Source organism: Schistocerca cancellata, chromosome 6 (assembly GCF_023864275.1).
Source record: "Schistocerca cancellata isolate TAMUIC-IGC-003103 chromosome 6, iqSchCanc2.1, whole genome shotgun sequence".
NCBI classification, from domain to species: domain Eukaryota; kingdom Metazoa; phylum Arthropoda; class Insecta; order Orthoptera; family Acrididae; genus Schistocerca; species Schistocerca cancellata.
This window is the reverse complement of record NC_064631.1, coordinates 642,902,831-642,918,603: the sequence shown is the minus strand read 5'-3', so window position 1 is coordinate 642,918,603 and position 15,773 is coordinate 642,902,831. Positions and strand designations below refer to the sequence as shown.

Below are 15,773 nucleotides of genomic sequence, written 5' to 3'. Positions count from 1 at the left end.
TAGCAAGGCCTAGGAGAGAGTACTATGAATTCAGTATTGATGATCCACAAACTATGTGACAAACTTGCATGAACTCGACTTGGTTGCATGTCACCCTTCATTTGCAACACCTTTGTAAATATAGGTTAAGTATTGTCATTCTGCTTTATAGATATAAATCTACTAATCTTATTTGCTTGAATTGTTGTATAGCATTCCAAGAATGCAGCATCTCTTAGACACCCTATACGAGAAGAGTGGGTATGACCCAACAACTGGTATCGAGGATGGGATTCTCGTCACACGGCCCATGTCATTAATGCAGCATATTCCAAGTATGCAACTAGCAAGCATGCATGCAGTTTAGTCAGTGATATGTCAGTATCACATTGCTAAATCATTACACACATGAAGTGTTAGGCTCTCCACGCCTGTCTAAAACTAGCACACAAATGACGGCTTATGATGGGCAAGACACTCCAGTTCTCAGAACATGTACTTTGCCTGCTATGTGTCGTTTGCATACGTGAACACTGACTTTCAGACTGCTCAAATCATGCGAGTGTGAGAACATATTTGGTCTTGATTCTTTTGATTTGTTTGGCTTTAACATTCAGGACAATGTATTGTCAGTGTCTGCATTCAATGCAAAAGACAGTGCAGCTAGCTTGCTAAAAGAATTCCTGGAACTCTTCTGAAGGTTCAGCAAAAGCTAATAATTTTTTTGCACACTTGTTAGTCTGAAAGACAATGCTCAGCCAAAAGTTTGCCGTGCCAGAACTGTTCCCATTGCATTACGGGACAAAGTCGCTGCTGAACCTAAGGAATTGCAAGATAGTGGAGTCATTGCGCCCGTATCAGCTAGTCAATGGGAAAGTCAACTGGTTTTGCTCCCCAAACCTTCAGGTCGCATTAGCCTCTGTGTTGACTTAGTCTACAGTCAACCCACAAACTGTCATTGATTCTTATCCATTGCCACGCCCAGAGGATTTTACGGACAAATTAGGCACTGGACACTACTTTTTAAAAATTGATTTGCGCAATGCATATCTTCAAATACTGCTCAATGAAGAATCTCAAAGTGTGTGTAGTGAATACTCACTTGGGCTTGTTTAAATATTTGCGTTTGCCTTTTGCCAGTGTCTCCACACCCACCATTTTCCAACGGTATTTGGAATAGCTGACTGTACAAGTGCCAAACTGTTCAAACTATTTGGGCGACATTATTGTAGCAGGTCATATACCTGAAGAACATATTGCAAATTTACGTGCCTTGTTTCGTGTGTTATCTGATGCAGGACTAAAGTGTGGACTGGACAAGTGTGATTTTTTTAAACCTGAATTGCAGTATCTTGGTCGTATCATAAACAGTCAAGGTGTACATCCTCTTCACTCGTATTTGTTAGGCATATGAGACTTGCCAGTTCCTTGCAACATCACCGAATCGGAGTCAGTCTTATGGAAAATAAACTATTATATTCAGTTCATACCAAACGCTGCACAAATCATGGCTCCATTGCATCGCTTGCCTCGCAAGAATGTCCCACTTATCTGGATAGGTGAGTGCCAAGCAGCTTTTCAAAAAATTTAAGATGCATTGCTCAGTGATCGATGCTTAATTCACTTTGATCCTGCCAAACCAGTTATACTGGAAGTTGACGCTTCCTCTTATGGAATCGGTGCAGTGCTTTCACACAGAATTGGTGATCAAGACAGACCTATCGCTTCTGCATCAAAAGTGTTATCCAAAGTTCAGTGTAACTATTCACAAACTGAGAAAGAGGTTTTGGGTATTGTGTATGGTATCACCAAATTCCGCCACTATTTTTATGGCAGAAGACTCTACTTAGTAATGGATCACAAGCCTTTGCAGTCCTTGTTTCATCCGAGAAAACCGATTCCTGTACAAACTGCCCAAAAATTCAAAGATGGGCTTTGTTGTTGTCTCAATACCAGAGCACAAGATTGTGTATCATCTGACGGCTCAACATGGTAATTTGGGCGCACTTTCACGTCTTCTGATTGGGCCTGATACAGACTTTTGACACTTCTGCTACATCTTGTTGTCACATCAATGCTCAGCATTCTGAATTGCTTCAATCTTTTGTGCTGAACTATAAGAAACTTGCACAGGCCACAGATGCTGATCCAGAATTGAATGTTTTGCTCAACTACATTCGCACATCTTGGCCTCATTCTTTTCATTGCATAAAGAACTCTGTAGTGTGCTGATACTTTGCACGTCGGCATAGCCTCGCTGTACATAAAGGTGTGACTCTTGTTCAGAATGACAGTGGCCAGTCAAGTGTGTTGATCCCTAAAGTTTTGCAAAAAGAAGTGTTGCCATTACTTCACCAAGGACACTGGAGGATTGTTCATATGGAAATGTCAGCACATTGACACTGTACCTGGCAGCTTATGGATGCCCAAATAGAAGAGATGACATCACAGTGTCACGCATGCCAGAAAATCAGTCCGTTCCACCACAAAAATTCTCTGCTCTGCCTAAGTCGCAATACCCATAGCAATGTGTGCACATAGAGTTTGCAGGACCCTTTTGGAACACCAACTGGTTGATTGTGGTTGACTCATACAGCCAGTTTCTTTTGTGGTGCCTACGAACTCGAGAATGTCACATAACAATATTCAGGTGTTGTTATTGACTTTTTACCTTGAATGTTTACCTGAAATAATAGTGTCTGAAAATGGCCCTCAGTTCAAGTCAAATGAATTTGAAACATTCTGTGAATACAATGGCTCTAACTAGTGCACCGTTCCATCCACAGTCAAAAGGTGAAATGGGACATTCTTTCAGAACCTTCCAGCAGCAGATGGCTAAAATTCACTCCGCACACACCAGGGATCAAGCATTGCAACAGTTTCTCGCCCCTATGATTCACACCCATGAGATTGACCATCGCCAGCTGAATTGCTTCAAGGCCACTGCCATTGGACACTGCTCCATCCTCCTCACCATCCGGCACTGAAGAAAGGCCACAAGTATCGCTTTGCGCCACATATTGTCTTTTACAGGGTTTTTAGCAGCAGCAGACGGTGGGTGCAAGGTGAGATCATCCGTGGACTTGGTGCTTGCATGTATCTTTTTTCATATCCAGTTGGTTTGCAGCACCACCATCAAAATCAGCTTTGCCTCTGTCATATCCACGATGATCTTTCAGTCCCTCTTCCCCCAGATTCACAGGTCCAGAGGGCAGCACAGCCACAACAGCCACCAGAGGGTGTCATCATGACATGGAGATGGAGACATGGAAATGGAGCCTTTGCCTCCTCTGCTTCCTCTCGTCCTACTGATGGAGCTGGACCTGCCCACACCACAGCAGTCACTGCCTTCTTCATCTGGTCCATGGCAGCAGGAGGTGGATGCATACTCTTCTGGTCATTTTCTGGGAGACATTTCTGCCAGAGCGCAGGCCGGATGGTGGGGTACGAACGGAAGCTTGACGTCCCCTGCAGCATGTTTAGCCACAGGGTTATCCTCATTACCAACAAACACTGTCTGCCTGTGTCCATTCATGCGAATGGACAGTTTGTTGCTGGTCATTCCCACATAGAAAGCTTCACAGTGTAGGCAGGTCAGTTGGTAAATCACGTGGGTGCTTTCACACGTGGCTCTCCCTTTGATCGTGTAGACCTTCCGGGTTACAGGACTGGAGTAGGTGGTGGTGGGAGGCTCCATGGGACAGGTTTTACACCGGGGGCGGTTACAAGGGTAGGAGCCAGAGGGTAGGGGAGGTGGTTTGGGGATTTCATAGGGATGAACTAAGAGGTTACGAAGGTTAGGTGGACGGCGGAAAGACACTCTTGGTGGAGTGGGGAGGATTGCATGAAGGATGGATCTCATTTCAGGGCAGGATGTGAGGAAGTCGTATCCCTGTGGAGAGCCACATTCAGAGTCTGATCCAGTCCCAGAAAATATCCTGTCACAAATGGGGCACTTTTGGGGTTCTTCTGTGGGAGGTTCTGGCTTTGAGGGGATGAGGAAGTGGCTCTGGTTATTTGCTTCTGTACCAGGTTGGGAGGGTAGTTGCGGGATGCGAAAGCTGTTGTCAGGTTGTTGGTGTAATGGTTTAGGGATTCAGGACTGGAGCAGATTCATTTGCCACGAAGACATAGGCTGTAGGGAAGGGACTGTTTGATATGGAATGGGTGGCAGCTGTCATAATGGAGGTACTGTTGCTTGTTGGTGGGTTTGATGTGGATGGATGTGTGAAGCTGGCCATTGGACAGATGGAGGTCAATGTCAAGGAAAGTGGCATAGGATTTGGAGTAGGACCAGGTGAATCTGATGGAACCAAAGGAGTTGAGGTTGGAGAGGAAATTCTGGAGTTCTTCTTCACTGTGAGTCCAGGTCATGAAGATGTCATCAATAAATCTGTACCAAACTTTGGCCTGGCAGGCCTGGGTAACCAAGAAGGCTTCCTCTAAGCGACCCATAAATAGGTTGGCGTACGAGGGGGCCATCCTGGTACCCATGGCTGTTCCCTTTAATTGTTGGTATGTCTGGTTTTCAAAAGCGAAGAAGTTGTGGGTCAGGATGAAGCTGGCTAAGGTAATGAGGAAAGAGGTTTTAGGTAGGGTGGCAGGTGATCGGCGTGAAAGGAAGTGCTCTATCGCAGCGAGGCCCTGGACATGCAGAATATTTGTGTATAAGGAAGTGGCATCCATGGTTACAAGGATGGTTTCTGGGGGTAACAGATTAGGTAAGGATTCCAGGCGTTCGAGAAAGTGGTTGGTGTCTTTGATGAAGGATGGGAGACTGCATGTAATGGGTTGAAGGTGTTGATCTACATAGGCAGAGATACGTTCTGTGGGGGCTTGGTAACCAGCTACAATGGGGCGGCCGGGATGATTGGGTTTGTGAATTTTAGGAAGAAGGTAGAAGGTAGGGGTGCGGGGTGTCGGTGGAGTCAGGAGGTTGATGGAGTCAGTTGAAAGGTTTTGTAGGAGGCCTGAGATTCTGAGGATTCCTTGAAGCTCCGCCTGGACATCAGGAATGGGATTACCTTGGCAAACTTTGTATGTAGTGTTGTCTGAAAGCTGACGCAGTCCCTCAGCCACATACTCACGACAATCAATTACCACGGTCGTGGAACCCTTGTCCACCGGAAGAATGATGATGGATCGGTCAGCTTTCAGATCACGGATAGCCTGGGCTTCCGCAGTGGTGATGTTGGGAGTAGGATTAAGGTTTTTTAAGAAGGATTGAGAGGCAAGGCTGGAAGTAAGAAATTCCTGGAAGGTTTGGAGAGGGTGATTTTGAGGAAGAGGAGGTGGGTCCCGCTGTGACGGAGGATGGAACTGTTCCAGACAGGGTTCAATTTGGATAGTGTCTTGGGGAGTTGGATAATTAGGAGTAGGATTAGGATCATTTTTCTTCGTGGCAAAGTGATATTTCCAGCAGAGAGTACGAGTGTAGGACAGTAAATCTTTGACGAGGGCTGTTTGGTTTAATCTGGGAGTGGGGCTGAAGGTGAGGCCTTTGGATAGGACATAGGTTTCAGATTGGGAGAGAGGTTTGGAGGAAAGGTTAACTACTGAATTAGGGTGTTGTGGTTTCAGATTGTGTTGATTCGAATTTTGAGGTTTTGGGGGGAGTGGAGCTGGAAGTGGGAGATTGAGTAGGTGGGAGAGGTACTACTACTGAGACGTCTGAGACATTATGTCTGGTCAAAGATGGAAAGTGACGTGGACCTTCATCAAGCGTGACTTCCTTTTAACTGTACGGTATATGTTATATTGCATTTAGGAACTTTCGGGTGATTGAACATGTATCAATAATTACGGATTTCTGTAGTTGTATATATAAGTTTGGATGTAGCTGTATTGTATTGATGTACTGGTGGATATTGTGTGGTATGACTCCTGTAGTTGATAGTATAATTGGTATAATGTCAACTTTATCCTGATGCCACATGTCCTTGACTTCCTCAGCCAGTTAGATGTATTTTTCAATTTTTTCTCCTGTTTTCTTTCGTATATTTGTTGTATTGGGTATGGATATTTCGATTAGTTGTGTTAATTTCTTCTTTTTATTGGTGAGTATGATGACAGGTTTGTTATGTGGTGTTGTTTTATCTGTTATAATGGTTCTGTTCCAGTATAATTTGTATTCATCACTCTCCAGTACATTTTATGGTGCATACTTGTATGTGGGAACGTGTTGTTTTATAAGTTTATGTTGTAAGGCAAGCTGTTGGTGTATTATTTTTGCTACATTGTCATGTCTTCTGGGGTATTCTGTATTTGCTAGTATTGTACATCCGCTTGTGATGTGATCTACTGTTTCTATTTGTTGTTTGCAAAGTCTGCATTTATCTGTTGTGGTATTGGGATCTTTAATAATATGCTTGCTGTAATATCTGGTGTTTATTGTTTGATCCTGTATTGCAATCATGAATCCTTCCGTCTCACTGTATATATTGCCTTTTCTTAGCCATGTGTTGGATTCGTCTTGATTGATGTGTGGCTGTGTTAGATGATATGGGTGCTTGCCATATAGTGTTTTCTTTTTCCAATTTACTTTCTTCGTATCTGTTGATGTTATGTGATCTAGAGGGTTGTAGAAGTGGTTATGAAATTGCAGTGGTGTAGCCGATGTATTTATATGAGTGATTGCTTTGTGTATTTTGCTAGTTTCTGCTCGTTCTAGAAAGAAATTTCTTAAATTGTCTACCTGTCCATAATGTAGGTTCTTTATGTCGATAAATCCCCTTCCTACTTCCTTTCTGCTTAATGTGAATCTTTCTGTTGCTGAATGTATGTGATGTATTCTATATTTGTGGCATAGTGATCGTGTAAGTGTATTGAGTACTTCTAGGTCTGTGTTACTCCATTTCAGTACTCCAAATGAGTAGGTCAATATTGGTATAGCATAAGTATTTATAGCTTTTGTCTTGTTTCTTGCTGTCAATTCTGTTTTCAGTATTTTTGTTAGTCTTTGTCTATATTTTTCTTTTAGTTCTTCTTTAATATTTGTATTATCTATTCCTATTTTTTGTCTGTATCCTAGATATTTATAGGCATCTGTTTTTTCCATCGCTTCTATGCAGTCGCTGTGGATATCCAATGTGTAATCTTCTTGCTTAGTGTGTTTTCCCTTGACTATGCTATTTTTCTTACATTTGTCTGTTCCAAAAGCCATATTTATATCATTGCTGAATACTTCTGTTATCTTTAGTAATTGGTTGAGTTGTTGATTTGTTGCTGCCAGTAGTTTTAGATCATCGATGTATAGCAAATATGTGATTTTGTGTGGGTATGTTCCAGTAATATTGTATCCATAATTCGTATTATTTAGCATGTTGGATAGTGGGTTCAGGGCAAGGCAGAACCAGAAAGGACTTAATGAGTCTCCTTGATATATTCCACGCTTAATCTGTTTTGGCTGTGATGTGATATTATTTGAATTTGTTTGGATATTAAGTGTGGTTTTCCAATTTTTCATTACTATGTTTAGGAACTGTATCAATTTAGGATCTACTTTGTATATTTCCAGTATTTGTAGTAACCATGAGTGGGGTACACTATCAAAAGCTTTTTGGTAATCAATGTATGTGTAGTGACCTTTGCTTAGTTTGAGCTTGATATGTCACCTCTGCATCTATTATCAGTTGCTCTTTACATCCGCGTGCTCCTTTTGCAACAGCCTTTTTGTTCTTCATTTATAATTTTGTTCTGTGTTGTATGTGTTATTAATTTCTGTGTAATGACTGAAGTTAATATTTTGTATATTGTTGGTAGGCATGTTATGGGGCGATATTTAGCTGGGTTTGCTGTGTCTGCTTGATCTTTAGGTTTCAGATAAGTTATTCCATGTGTAAGTGTATCAGGGAATAATGTGTATGGTTCTGCAATGTAACTGTTAAATAATTTAGTTAGATGTGAATGTGTTGAGGTGAACTTCTTTAGCCAGAAATTTGCTATTTTATCTTTTCCAGGGGTTTCCAATTGTGAGTAGAATTAATTGCTTGGGTGACTTCATGTTGCAAAATTATCACTTCAGGCATTTGTGGTATCATCTTGTATGTATCTGTTTCTGCTTGTATCCACCGTGCATGCCTGTTATGTTGTACCGGGTTTGACTATATGTTGCTCCAGAAGTGTTCCATGTCTGTTATGCTTGGTGGATTGTCTATTTTAATGTGTGTGTTATCTATTGTCTGGTAAAATTTCTTTTGGTTTGTGTTGAATGTTTGGGTTTGTTTCCTTCTATTTTCACTTTTTTTGTATCTTCTAAGTCGTTTGGCCAATGCTTGTAATTTCTGCTTCTTTTCATCTAATTGCTCTATCGCTTCTTGTTGTGAGATTTTACCTAACCTTTTTCGTTTTTTTTCCTGACATTTCATTTCTTATAAATTGTGTTAGCTGTCCGATGTCTTTTCTCAGTTTTTCTATTCTGATCTGTAGCCTGTGTTGCCATGCTGGTTTTGTGGGCTTCTTCTGTATGTTGGTTGGTTCTGACCCCTGCCTAGAGTGTATATTTAGTTTAGTGAGTGCTCCTATATAAACCAGTAGTTGTAACTCTTCCATAGTTGTGTTTTCATTTATTTTGTTGTGTATGATTGTGTTGATAGTTTTTATTGTTGTTTCAACTTGTGGGTTATTTGGTGGTCTATGCAAGAATGGTCTAATGTCTGTATTTGTGTTTTTGTATTCTATATATGTCAGCTGAAATGTTTCTTCTATATATAACATGTGTGTCACTTCGTGTTCTATTTGTGCTTGTTCTGGTGGCTGTCTTAAGATTTCGTTTTCCTCTGATTGTTTAATTGATGCGTGTTGTTCTTTGTTTGTTTGCTCTGGGATGTTTGAGTCCATTACTGTATTTTCTTCTTCTTCTGATAGCACATTATTTTGTTCCAGTATTTGTTGTACTTGTTGTTTGATGTTTTCTAATTCTGACTGGGGTATCCTGTTATTTTTTATTATTACATGGATCTGATCAGCTAGTCGTTGTTCTGTTAAAAATTTTAATTCTGGGTATCTGGTAATAAATGTTGCGTATACTTGTGATCTGTATCCAGTTGTGTTGGTTCCTAGGTTTGTTGCTTGGTAATAACAGAACATGAGGTGTCGATTAACTTCATCTGACCATCTGATCCTCTGTCTTATTATTATTATTATTATTATTGGCAGTGGTTGCAGTAGGATAAACTTGTTTATAAGCATAACTGTTATACAGCATATGGTATTAATTTCACACTAAAATTTCTCAGAATCTAAAAATTTGTGAACACCCAGAATGTACTGTTATAACGTCAAGTTTAACACATATATTTCAGAACGACACAACACATATAAGTCACAGAGTAAGTTGACAAGCAAGACATGTGTACACGTTAGCATTCGAATGAGCACTGAGTCCCAGTCTAGCAGCCGCTGCTCGGCTGGCCGCTTAGATGGCGCAGCTGCTGCATGGCTGGCATACAGCGCCGCACGTAGAGGATGCGCATAATTGCGTGGCGGCGCTTTGAATGATCGGTGAGTCACAACACTTTTGCCCCCTTTGAAATTGTTGCACTGGTCTTGATGGAGGTGTCCTGGAGATGGCTAACGTCCATAGGCGTTGTTTGACTCGCCGTAAAGTCTCGAGGAGAAGGCTTCCCGTACGGACGGAAGTGTCCCCGATGATAACGGGTCGAGATGACAGGAGACGTAGGGGTCGAAACTGCTGGGGCCCCATGCACCAATCTGCCAGTTGCAGCAAGTCCAGTTGATATGATAGGAGACCTGGGCGATGTGTCGGCGTCCATTGGAGGAGGAGGCGAGTAGATTTGCTCTGACAGAGGATGGTCATCCGGTTCCTGCACGGGCACGTCTCCTGGTGGCGTCCGTTCTTGTGCTGGCATCGCATTGACAGTGAGAGGGCTGCGTTGTGAGTATTGAGAGATGCCAAGATCCCAAGCGTCAGGTAGAGCCAAAGGTGGTCTAGCGGCATTCGAAACAGGCGTTGCTGGCACACGAGGCCGAAGCTGGTCCGAATGACGCACTGCAACACCCGTGTCCATCTGGATTTCATACAGGCGTCTGTCACGGTGTCTTAAGATGTGGCCTGGGCTCCATTTTGGCCGCCTGCCATATCCCTGTATCCAGACGAGGTCCTCGGTGGTGAACCGGCCAAGTTAAAGCACCCGCGGCTGTGAGGTGGAAGGCTGCAGAAGATTAAGTAGCGTACAGGGCTGTCGGCCATCTAAGAGCTCAGCCGGGCTGTGATCGCCCATGGGGGTGAAATGGTTAAGACGCCAGAAACTGGAGAAGCGCATCATCAGCAGCAGAAGAAGTCAGAAGTTTCCGCATCTGCCTTAAATGTGCGGACCAGTCGTTCAGCCTCACCGTTGGATTGTGGATAAAACGGCGGGGCCGTGACATGCATAACGCCGTGACGAGCACAAAAATCCACAAATTCAGAAGAGGCAAATTGCGGACCATTATCAGTAACAAGATTAGAGGGGAGGCCTTCCAAAGAAAAAATGCGGGCGAGAGCACTGGTGGTTGCCGCGGCGGTAGGCGACGTGCAACGGACAATGAAAGGAAAGTTAGAGTAGGCGTCAATTACGAGGAGCCAATAAGTACCTAAAAAGGGTCCCGCAAAGTCAGCATGAATGCGCTCCCAGGGCTTCTCAGGTGAAGGCCACTGTGACAAAGATGACTTTGGGGCAGCGGCCTGTGACGCACAAGGGCCGCACGCAGCGACCATGTGTGCTATTTCAGAGTCGATGCCAGGCCAGTACACATGACGGCACGCCAGAGATTTTGTTTGAGACACACCCCAGTGCCCTTGGTGAAGGAGGCACAAGACCAAAGCACGCAAAGATGCAGGTACCACAACACGCGGTGAAGCATTGTCAGTGGAGAGGAGGATAACACCATCCCTAGCTGTGAGGTGGTAGCGCAAAGCATAGTAGTTCTGCAATGGATCAGAAGTCTTAGCGGACGGGCGATCTGGCCAACCCTTCTGAATACAGCGTAAAACCTGGGAGAGGGTAGGGTCAGAACCCATAGCAGCCGCCAGCCTGGGTCAGAACCCGTAGCAGCCGCCAGCCTGTCCCCAGTGATGGGGAACCCATCCAGAACCCGCTGCTCGGCAACATCCAGGTGGAAACACAAAAGTTTGTCGCTATCAAATGCCTGATCAGGACCCATGGGAAGGCGAGACAGAGCATCAGCATTTGCATGTTGAGCCGTTGGCCGGAAATGAATCTCATAATTGAAACGAGACAAATAAAGAGCCCAACGCTGGAGGCGGTGTGCAGCCTTGTCGGGAAATGAGGTTGATGGATGAAACAAGGAAACAAGTGGTTTGTGATCCGTAATGAGATGAAATTTTGAGCCATAGAGAAAAACACCAAACTTATGAAGAGCATAAATAATGGCCAAAGCTTCTTTCTCAATTTGAGAATACTTTTGTTGGGCATCCGTGAGCGTTTTGGAGGCATAAGCAATGGGTTGTTCTGAACCGTCAGAAAAACGGTGCGCAAGGACTGCACCGACCCTGTATTGAGAGACGTCTGCTGCAAGAACAAGATGTTGGCCAGGTCGATAAGTAGCCAGGCACAGGGCCTGTTTCAGCATAATCTTCAATTTCTGGAAAGCCGCTTCGCATGACGCGGACCAGTGAAAAGGCACGTTTTTATGCAACAGGCGATGCAACGGCTGAGCCACCGAAGCCGCAGACGGTAAAAACTTGTGATAGTATGCGATTTTTCCCAAGAAGGCCTGCAGTTCCTTAACAGATGTAGGGTGAGGAAGGGCATCGATTGCAGCAACAGTTTGCTGAAGCGGACGAATACCATCCCGAGAGAGTTGAAACCCCAAGTACGTGATAGATGCCTGAAAAAATTGTGATTTCTGAAGATTACACTTAAGACTGGGAGTCTGTAAGACATGAAAAAGTGTGCGGAGATTTTGAAGATGTTCGTCAGTGGTGGAGCCAGTGACAACAATATCGTTCATGTAATTGATACACCCAGGGACAGGGAGCAATAATTGTTCCAAGAATTGCTGAAAGAGAGCAGGGGTGCTAGCAACCCCGAATGGCAAGCGTTGGTATTGATAGAGGCCGAAAGGCGTGTTAAGGACCAGAAACTGCCGGGAAGCAGCGTTGAGAGGAAGTTGATGATAAGCTTCTGACAGGTCAATTTTACAAAAATACTGGCCTCCAGCAAGTTTAGTGAACAGTTCTTCAGGATGGGGTATAGGGTAACTGTCGATGAGGCATTGAGCATTTACAGTGGCTTTGAAATCGCCACAGAGACGAATATCACCATTTGGCTTAGCAACGACAACGACAGGAGAGGACCACTCACTGGAAGTGACAGGAAGCAAGACCCCTGAAGTAGTGAGACGATCCAACTCCCGTTTTACCCGATCACGAAGGGCCACAGGAATGGGCCGAGCCTGAAAAAACTTAGGCCGAGCAGTGGGTTGGAGCGTGATATGAGCTTCAAAGTCGTTTGCACGGCCTAACCCAGGAGAAAAAAAGGGACGAAAATGTCGTCGACAAGGAATCCAGTTGAGCATAAGGAATAGCATCAGAGACAATATTGACAGAGTCATCTATGGAGAACCCAAAAACGCGAAAGGCATCGAAACCAAAAAGATTTTCTGCGCTGCTCTGGTCGACAGTGCGAACGACGGATTTGTAAGATACCTCAGCATTAAACTGTCCCAAGAGAGAAATCTTCTGTTTATTGTACGTCCATGATTGCCAAGTGACAGGTGACAGGAGTGGAGAACCTGACTGAAGATACATCTGAGAATTAATTATAGTGGCAGCAGAACCGGTATCCACTTGCATGTGAACATCTCGACCAAGGATTTGGACAGTGAAGAATAACTTCCCTGAAAGGGAAGAAGTGCAATTGACAGACAACACAGAATCAGAATCAGCGTCATGTTCATGGACATCATGTATGCGGTTGGATTTGCAAACGGAAGATTGTGACACACAGCCCAACGTTGGGGACAATCCTCGCGTGAATGTTTCGTAAAACACCACGGACATGAAGGAAGTTGCCGGGGGTTTTGCTGCAGTTTCTTAGCGGGTTGTTTACGGCTAGGCTGAGGCTGCGCGTGGGAGCGCACTGCGGCCACGTCAGCCGGGGGGGACGCACCGCACGCGTCGTCAACAGCGCACGGAGGTTGTATTTCCCCGACATCACCCCACGCCTCTATTTGCGCCCCAGCGGCACGAGAAATTTCAAAAGACTGTGCAATGGAGAGAACTTCATCTACAGTCGGATTCGCCAACTGAAGGGCACGTTGCGGAACTTCTTTGTCTGGTGCCGACCGGATAATAGCATCCCGTACCATGGAATCGGCATAGGATTCTTTGTGAACGTCAGTAACAAACTGACACTTTCGACTGAGGCCGTGAAGTTCAGCAGCCCAAGCGCGATAGGATTGATGTGGCTGTTTTTGACAACGATAAAAGGCAACACAAGAGGCTACCACATGTGTTTGCTTTTGAAAATAGACAGACAGAAGTGAGCACATTTCAGCAAAGGACAAAGACGCAGGATCCTTCAGAGGAGCCAATTGTGACAACAACCGATACATTTGAGGTGAAATCCAGGAAAGGAACAGAGACTTACATGGTTGTTTGTCCGTGACATGAAATGCCAAGAAGTGCTGTCGAAGATGTTTTTCATAATCAGACCAGTCTTCCGCCGTCTTGTCGTAAGGAGGAAAAGGAGGTATAGCCAATGATGAGAAACGCCCCGCATTTGACGCCGCGACAAAATCGCGAAACGCCGCTGTTAGAAGCGTTTGCTGTTCAAGGAGATTTTGCAATAGTTGCTCAACAGTAGCCACGGAATCCTGTGGGTCAATGGTGAAAAGGAAAAATCCACTACCTTGTCGCCAATTGTTATAACGTCAAGTTTAACACATATATTTCAGAACGACACAACACATGTAAGTCACAGAGTAAGTTGACAAGCAAGACATGTGTACACGTTAGCATTCGAATGAGCACTGAGTCCCTGTCTAGCGACCGCTGCTCGGCTGGCCGCTTAGGTGGCGCAGCTGCTGCATGGCTGGCAGACATCGCCGCACGTAGAGGACGAGCGTAATTGCGCGGCGGCGCTTTGAATGATCGGCGAGTCACAACATGTACATTCATGAGCCACCACTGTTTATTATCATATTCATGCAGATGCTCATCATTAAAAAATTTAATAGTACACTATGTTTTTCTTCCATTTATCTTACTTTCAATAGTGTTGGCACAGATTTTTCTAGCCCTCTTTAGCAAATTCCTCCTCCTATGCTCTGATTTATCACAAACTTTGCTACACAAGCCCACCAATAATGGAGATAAATGAGTGGAATGTGTGTTCATAGAGATCCAGTCCCTTAACAGAAAGTGCCTGGTATGTGTCCTCTACAAACCACCAAAAGCAGGCAGGTTTGCCTGCTTCGAAATTGCTCTTTCAAGTCTCAATTGACATACTAGCATATAATTATAGCTGATGACACTAATATAAATTTTATATACAGTAGTCCACTCCGTGCAAAATTTAAGCAGATGTTTTCTTCATCACTGTGTCACTACTAAAGTGAAACTTACCCATCATATGAAAAGTAGTCACACTCTCTTAGATATATTTGCAATGAAATCCCCTAATAGAATAATTCATACTTCTCACTGAGCAAGGAGGCACAGTGGTTAGCACACTGGACTTGCATTCGGGTTCAAACCTGCGTACGGCCATTCTCTTTTAGGTTTCCCTTGGTTTCCCTAAATCGCTTCAGGCAAATGCCAGGATGGCTATTTTCAGCATGGCCGACTTACTTCCCCAACCTTCCCTCATTTGATGGGACCGACGTCCTCACTGTTTGCTCCCTTCCCCCAAATCAACCAACCAATCAATCATACTTCTCAAATATCTGCACCTGGCATGTCTGCCCATTACATAATTATCATCAGTACTTGCTACAATGACCAGAAAGAAACCGCAACTGATTATAAACTGAGACTTCAAATATATTAATTTATCTGACTTTGAAAATGTGGTGCAGAAAATAGTTTGGGGGACATCTTCGATTCCTTTCCCAGACATAAACGAAAAACTTCATGGATTTACTAACAAACTTACTCAACTATATAACAAATATGCCTACTTAAAGACTGGCTAACTGCACCCTGGGTAACTGAAGAACTAAAACAGCTCATGAATCTTACAGACGCTGCACACTGGGCACATGAACAGCACCCCACTCTTGAAAATCATATTACTCATAAGCCAAAGTGCAACAGAGCCAGGCAAGCTGTGAGAAATGCAAAATTCAGGCATGCCCATACATTAACCAACAACAGAAATAGACCAGCTGTCCTATGAAAAAAACTATGTGGTCTTGGTATACGCAATGTAAAAGCTGCAGAAGTATCCACTGTCCCACCTGATGAACTGAACTGGTACTTCACATTCCCAACAACAACAATTGAACCACAAACTAAACAGAGACTCAGTGATTACTTCATGGGAGTAGACACAAAAAATTTTCTCTAAATCATACTACTTGCAACACCATAAAAAAAGCCATCATGCATACCAGGTCAGCATCCACTGGACACAATGGCATCACAGTCCAAATGATAAAGCTTATTACTGACTCACTACTGCCCACTATAACATATCTTCAACTACTCCTTAATGATGATTATTTTCCCTGAGGTCTATAAACACAGACTAGTTAAGCCATTACCTAAAAAGGACAATGATACAGTACCCTCTGATTATCAGCCTATTTGCATTCTTCCTGCACTGTCT

At 43.9% G+C, this 15,773-nt stretch overlaps 1 protein-coding gene across 2 annotated transcripts in view; it reads right to left on the bottom strand.

Annotated features, from left to right (window-relative positions):
- The window catches only part of LOC126190907 (synaptic vesicle glycoprotein 2C-like), a 477,766-nt gene that overhangs the window by 60,860 nt on the left and 401,133 nt on the right, over window positions 1-15,773 (bottom strand). The window lies entirely within an intron of this gene.